Below are 6,936 nucleotides of genomic sequence, written 5' to 3'. Positions count from 1 at the left end.
CTTATCGGATAATACCGTGTTCTTTTATTTTTACTTACTTACTCTCTCTCTCTACATCCCAATTTCTCTCTAGGTTTTCTTTTCTAACCCTAATCGAAGAAGTTTCTGCCCAAGTCTTTGTAAAAAATTTTTGCAGAATTCTCCATGGATAACAAGCAAAGTGCAGGGAACACCTCAGGATCCGCCGATTCAAGTGCGGCGGCGTTTATGGCAGACATGCTACAGAAATTTGGGGGACCAGAAAAGGCGATGGAGGCGTTTGCCATGTTCGCGGCTGTAATGGGGAAATCCGTACCAACCACCTCAACATCCTCCGCACCACCACCAGAGACCGTTCAAGAAACCACCGCTGAGCCGGAGGCCGTCACAGAACCCACTACCGCCGTTTCAGAACCAACCGCTGCAGAAACTCGCGAAGACGAAGCAGATCTGGCCGCGGGGTTGGAGTTGTTGGCCGTGAGTGCACCCAGGTTAGGATCTGCCACTGAGGGGGGAACCCCTGTTTTAGAGGATAGAGTGGTTGGTGTTTCTGAGGAGGAAACCCCTGTTACTGATAGCCGTGTTGAGGGGGAAACCCCTGTTTTGGAGGAGTTTGTTGAGGGGGAAACCCCTGTTGATGGAGATAAAATTCCAGAGGGCAACGAAGCCCTAGATGCTGAAAGAAATGTGGAGGGGGAAACCCCAGAAGTGGTTGGGGGCGACGAAGCCCTAATTACTGAGGAAGATGTCAGAGAGGTGGAAACCCCTAAGAAGTCTGCGGGTATAGAAACCCACGTTGGAGAAGGTTCGGAGGGGATAGAGACCCCTGTTTATTTTGCAGGGGCAACCCCATTGTTGAACGAGGAAGAAGAAGCCCTCGGTGCTGAGAATGTCCAAGAACCCGTCGATGTCGGGTTGGAATTGATAGTGGATCTGACTGATGTCCACGAAGGGACCGATTCACCGGTTAACGCAAGGGAAGCGCGGAGACAGGCTCGTCGGAGCCTGCTTGATGAGATAGATGAAACCGTCCGGCAGACGGAGGAAGAAATGCTGGGTCCAGAGGCCACAGCACCTGAACCGGCAGAATCTCCCAGACCGAGCAGAGGGGAGAGTGATGCAGAGGAACGCCGCTACGCGGCCGAGAAGAAAATGAAGGGGAAACAAATTGCTCCTTCCAAGACCAAGAAGGCGAAAGGGAAATCCACTGAATCCCCACTTCCTCGACCTGCCAAGGTATCATACGCTGCAGAGCCCGAGGATTCTGCTGGGTCTAGTGAGTCTAAAGAAGAACAAGAAGATGAGCTCAACTTTGAGCCAACTGAGATCTGGATTACAAGCAAGCTCCTGGACGAGATGAGAAAGTTTGACGACCCGAAACGCGCAACCATCCACAAGGAGAAGAGTGCCCAGGGCAAGTACGCTAAGTCTGGAAAAATGTACAGCTCATTGGAGCTCAAGCAGATCGCTTGCAATGATGAATTCCGAACTTATATCGACGCAATCGGCTTTGATTGGTTGCTCAAGCACAGCACCGCCGAAGTTCCAATCGACCTGGCAAGGGAATTATTTTCCACCTTTCGATTTAAGTCCACCACCGATCTGGATGCTGACTCCATCAAATTCCGGCTTTTCAATGAAGAGCATGTGATGAGCACCAGTGAATGGACTCTACGGATGGGACTGCTTACGCGCACAGAGGATGATGAGGGTTTGTGGAGCGAGAGAATGATTGGTCCGCCGAAGCTGACGCCGGGATTCAAGACACAGAACGCATGGGAGTTTGTGGCTCACCCTAGGGTCGGTCAGTTCAAAACCAGCTGGTCGAAGGCCCACCATATTGAGAACAGGGTCCTGCGATTCGCCCAGACCTTCATTAGCTACAACCTGATGGGCACAGCTAACAACGCTCTGACGACCCCCGACTTGTACTTTACTTGGTGCATGGCCAAGAGAGTACGTGTTCACTTGGGCTATTGGTTAGCCCAAGCCTGCCATCAAGTGACAGCCAACCCTTCCCGACATCTTTACACATGCCATCTTCTAGGGGCTTACCTGCAACGCAACGTTATTATGAAAATCCACAAGTCCTGCAGAGAAGTGAAGATGTGTCTACCCCCGGAGGTGTTCAACGTGGACTATTTTTTCAATAAGGGGCTGCTCATTACACAGGGAAAGGACTTGTGCTATTATGAGGTTGGTCAGTCGGAGGCGCAGACGAAGCAGGAGCCTGAGATGGTGGAGGCGAAGGATACTGCTGACAAGGAAGCCGGAGCCAGGATAGAAGTAGAAGAAGTAAGGAAAGAGGTTGGATGGATGAGGTCAGAGATGAAAATGGTTTTGGAGGGGATTGTGGCCCTACGGGGTAAAGGAAGGGACCGTGCTGAGGATGCAGAAGTCAGAAAGTTAGTCGAGGAAGTGAGAAGCGACGTAGAGAATGTGAGGACGGAGGTAATCGGTGTACGAAAAGAAGTACCAGAGATACGGAGAGAAATGGGGAGAAGTAGAGATGAGGTCGTAGCCCTGAAGGGGCGTATCACCGACTTAGTGGCAGAATCGTCAAGGCGTTCCGACAGGATGGCGGAGGCCGTCGCACTGATGATGAAGAAGACGAAGTGGCTTCAAGCGAAGTTCCCCGATACACCGATGGGACTTCCTGAACCTAGCGGCGGTTCCAAGACGCCGGGTCAAGGGAGTCTAGCGGTGCAGAAGCCGCCACAAGCCCAAAGGCCTCAGACCACCCCGTCTTCCTCCAGGCCTGTACTTTTGAGGAAAACCGTACCCCGACCCACAGAAGATCAGAAGGAGATGCCGGAGTCACCGGCAAGAAAAAAAGCTAAAGTGACCCCACAGACAGTGCCACCCAAGTCTGGCTCCCGCGGGGGCCAGAACCCGAAGTGAATTTCCCCCAGAACCAAGTAACTTTTACTTTTCTGTCTTTTACTTTTCGTTTTTTCGTTCGCTTGTGTTTTTTATGTGCCAGCATGAATCGTTCTGTATATATGTGTTATACCTTCCTACACTTAGCCCAATTTTTGGTCTAAGTGTGAGAAGGGGTTGCTTGTTTTGGTTTTGTATGTTGCGCTTTCTCCCACTTAGCCCGATGTTCGGTCTAAGTGTGAGAAGTTTTGTTTTGTTTTTGTGCTTTGTTTGCGTTTGTGTCTGTTGTCTGCTGTTCTTACTTCCTTTCCCCCCTTCACTAGGATAGCTTGGGGACAAGCTTGAGTGAAGTGGGAGGGGGGAGTAAGTATGGTGTTCGTGTCCTTTCTGTTTTAAGAGTCTTTAGGATGTGTGTTTCGCATGAGCTAGTGAGATAATAAGGCAGGTTTCCCTTAGTGAGAACGATTGAAGAGAGAATGCATGTCAACTTTGACACCTTCTTCCTTAATAAACCAAAGGCGGTCTGAATGAAGTTGGGACGATGGAAAAAGCCCTAGATAACCAGCTGTGCAGCCCTACTATAAGAGCGAGTTATAAGCCTAAACACTTTTTTTGTGCTAACATGTAAATTGGGCTGCCACTTGATGCTTAGGGAGTAGAGTATGAAGAAAAAGAGGGTTTTGGAGGTATAAGCTGGACGAAGTCCAGGGGGAGAAATAAATTGAAATTGGAGGCATAAGCTGGACGAAGTCCAGGGGAAAAATATATATAGAAGGGGGAAGAAAAAGAAAAAAAAAAAAAAAAAAAAAAAATTAAGGGCAGGAAGCAATAGTAACCTGACCCAGGAATTAAAAGGAAAAGAGAAGTAAGAAGGGTAAAACTCTCATAACCCAACGCATCAGTGGCATAACTTTAACTGGGGAGCGTTTTGATCCTAACATACCTGGTGAGGAATGAGTGATCGAGCGAACCTAACAGCTGGGGTGTCAATAGGCTATCTTGACGAACTGACGGACCGTTTAGGTAGAAGAGGGAAGAGGGAAGATTTGAAGACTGTAGACGATCGGATTGAACTTAAGCTTGTGGGGACGGTTGCCTAAAAGTCGAACCTAGTTCATGCTTGTTTGTGTTTTGATTCTTTGTGTTGTTTTCTTTTATAAGTCTATTTTTTTTATTTTGCCAAGTTGTCTAGGTCCAGGAGTCTGTTTTTGTTTTTGTTTGTAGAGTCGTTCTTGGGGACCGTGCATTGAAATTCGCCTTATTTCTTTCACTTGTCTTTCATACTTGAGGACAAGCATGGTTTAAGTGTGAGCAGTTTGATAAGGCTAATTTCATGCATCGGTCTAGGGGTTTTATTTCGTGACATTTTTAGACTTGATGTAATGTATAAGTGAAAAGAATGAAGTTCTTAGAGAAAAAAAAAAGAGGAAACAAAAAGAAAGAAAAAGACGACCTCCAAATTTGCAAAAGTCGAGGTCTTTTCTAGAGAAAAAAAAAGAAAGAAGAAAAAGTTTGATGAAATAAAGTTAGAGCTTCTATATTTGTGTAATATGTAATCTTGTTTAGAATAGATCTCAAGTTTGGGGGAGTGCGAATTTGGTTGTAATATTTTGTTGTTTGATCTTTGGAAGGAAGTTGTAGGAGGGAAGAATTTGGCACTCAAATGTGTAGCTTTTGAGCTTACTATCCATATTTATCCTACCTCACCCCTATCCTCATTACAACCTTTAATTAAGACCTTGGACCTTATTGTTGATGCTTGTGGATGCTTTGTAAATAACTTGGTAGAGTTAGTGAAGTTTGATTTGAAATCCGCGAGTCTATGTGGTAAGTAATGCTTGACGAGTCAATGATGACGGTTTGAGTTGTATGATCACATGTTTGGACTTACCTTGAAGTGCACCTTGACTTGAAGTTCTAGGGGGATGAGTGATTGTTCTTGAGAGTGGGAAATCTCGATTGGAAATGTCGGGGGTTTAGATCTTGTCACTCACGTCCCTACATGATTCTTGTTGATGAAAATCTCTTTGCGGGTTAGACTTGGTTGAGTTTTTGTGCTTAAAATGTATCTTGCTCGGGGCGAGCAAGAGCTTAAGTTTGGGGGTATTTGATGCGAAGCATATGTTCTATGTTTTTCCCCTTAGACTACACACTTTTATGTGAATTGTAACTCACCAAGTCGTGCTTTGAGTGTAGTTTTGGGTGTTAGAAGCTGGAAAGTCGTCGGAAATGCACAGCTGAGAAGGCATTCGGAGTCCAGAGACTTTGCCCGGTCGGGCGATTTTCGTATTGCAAAACGCCCGGTCGGGCGTTTTCAGTTTCGCATGAGGAGTACAGATTATTCGCCCGGTCGGGCGAATTTCTCTTTTAATTCTGCCCGGTCGGGCGTTTGGTGCTGTAACTGCATTTTGGCAGTTTTCTCTCGGGAGTTTTGGGCAATTAAATAAGGAAGAGGTCGTGAGAAACAGGGGGAGGACGGCTGAGGAAGAAATAAGGAGAAGGAAGAAGAGGAAGGGAGGATCCATACTCCATCCCGGAGGAGATCATCCATCATCTAGAGTTGGAGAACACCACGGAGTTCACGGTTCACGGTTCTTTTGGTGTAATTCATTTTAGTATGTTTGGCTAGATTTCCTTCGTTGCTCCGAATATGTTGTAGGGTGAATTGTTGGATACTTAGATGATTATTATGGTTTGATTTACGTGTGATTCTTGTTTATGAATTGTTTAATTATTCTACTAATCTTGAGACGTCTAGATAGGTAGAACTTTGTAGCCATTATTCTATTGCCTCTTTAGCATAGATTTTGGTCGTACTCATATGCAAGGAACTCGAGATTTGATACTTGTTCAGGGAGATAATCTCGAGTGGATCGATAGTTTTCTTCTATATATTTGGTTTAGTGTCTGCTGCGCTTCCGCGTGGGCATTAAGTTAAAATGAGCTAATTATCGTGTTTGACAATCATAGAAGCTAAACTAAAGCTTACTGCGCGACCTAGCAGGAGTGATAGGTTAGTGACTAGACCTTGGGAGACGTGTTCAGCTTATCCTAGGTATACAATTCTCTTGAAGTGTTCAGCGGATAGGGAGCGTAAAACAAACTTAATCCTCTTAAGCATAGTCTTGATCGTAGTAATCCATCGAAGTATCCCAATTCGTATGCCCAAGACATATAGGAGCAATGATTTCTTCTTATCCTATTTTCTAGTTTTGTATTTTATTTATCTTTGTTTGTTTTATCCTTTCTTTATTTTTATCTTTCTCTAATTAAATAACCTACGCCTCCTTGTGGTTCGACACTCTTTTACTACAACTACATCTGTACTCTTGCAGAAAGTTGTAATTTTAGAGCTATTTTATTAAGCTTGTGTGTAAGTAATTCATTGATATAAAAGCTCGAAAAATACACATCAAGTTTTGGCGCCGTTGCCGGGGAGGCAACTGGTTATTTAATTTAGGATTCTTTTTATTTTTATTTTTGTATAGCTTTCTAACATTTTATTTTCTTGTTACAGAGTTGTAGCTAGAAGGCTAAGTCGAGCCAACGACTTTAAACAAAGGCGCTAGTTGGGAGGCAACCCGATGAGTTTTTAGTTTTTTATTTTCTCTTAATAAATCGAGGGTTTTGTTCGCTCAATTCTTTCCTTCGATGTATTTTTATGAATTGAGTATTTTGTTTTCTTTTTGTGTTTTTTTTTTCTTTTTGTAGGAGCAACATGGAGATGAGACTCATATTGGAGCTTAGGAGGAATCATACCTACAAAGGAAAATACAACCACTCTCCCACCCGAATGCACTACGGACATCATGCCAAGTTTGGGGGAGCTCTCTTTCCCTTTACTTTATTTTTGTTCTTCTTTGCATGCATTGAGGACAATGATGCATTTAAGTTTGGGGGGGTTGTGAATGATTTGTGATGCATGTTATTGGGTGTATTATCTGCTAAAGTGTTTTGAATCATGTAATTGACGGGTGCATGCTAGATCTTCGGCTTTCTGGTTGGGAAATCTTGCTTGATCTTACTTGATCTTTGAAGCTTAGGATGGATAGAATCTGTGCATGAATTTATTTGAAA

Source organism: Salvia splendens, chromosome 7 (assembly GCF_004379255.2).
Source record: "Salvia splendens isolate huo1 chromosome 7, SspV2, whole genome shotgun sequence".
NCBI classification, from domain to species: domain Eukaryota; kingdom Viridiplantae; phylum Streptophyta; class Magnoliopsida; order Lamiales; family Lamiaceae; genus Salvia; species Salvia splendens.
Note: the sequence above shows the minus strand (reverse complement) of the source record.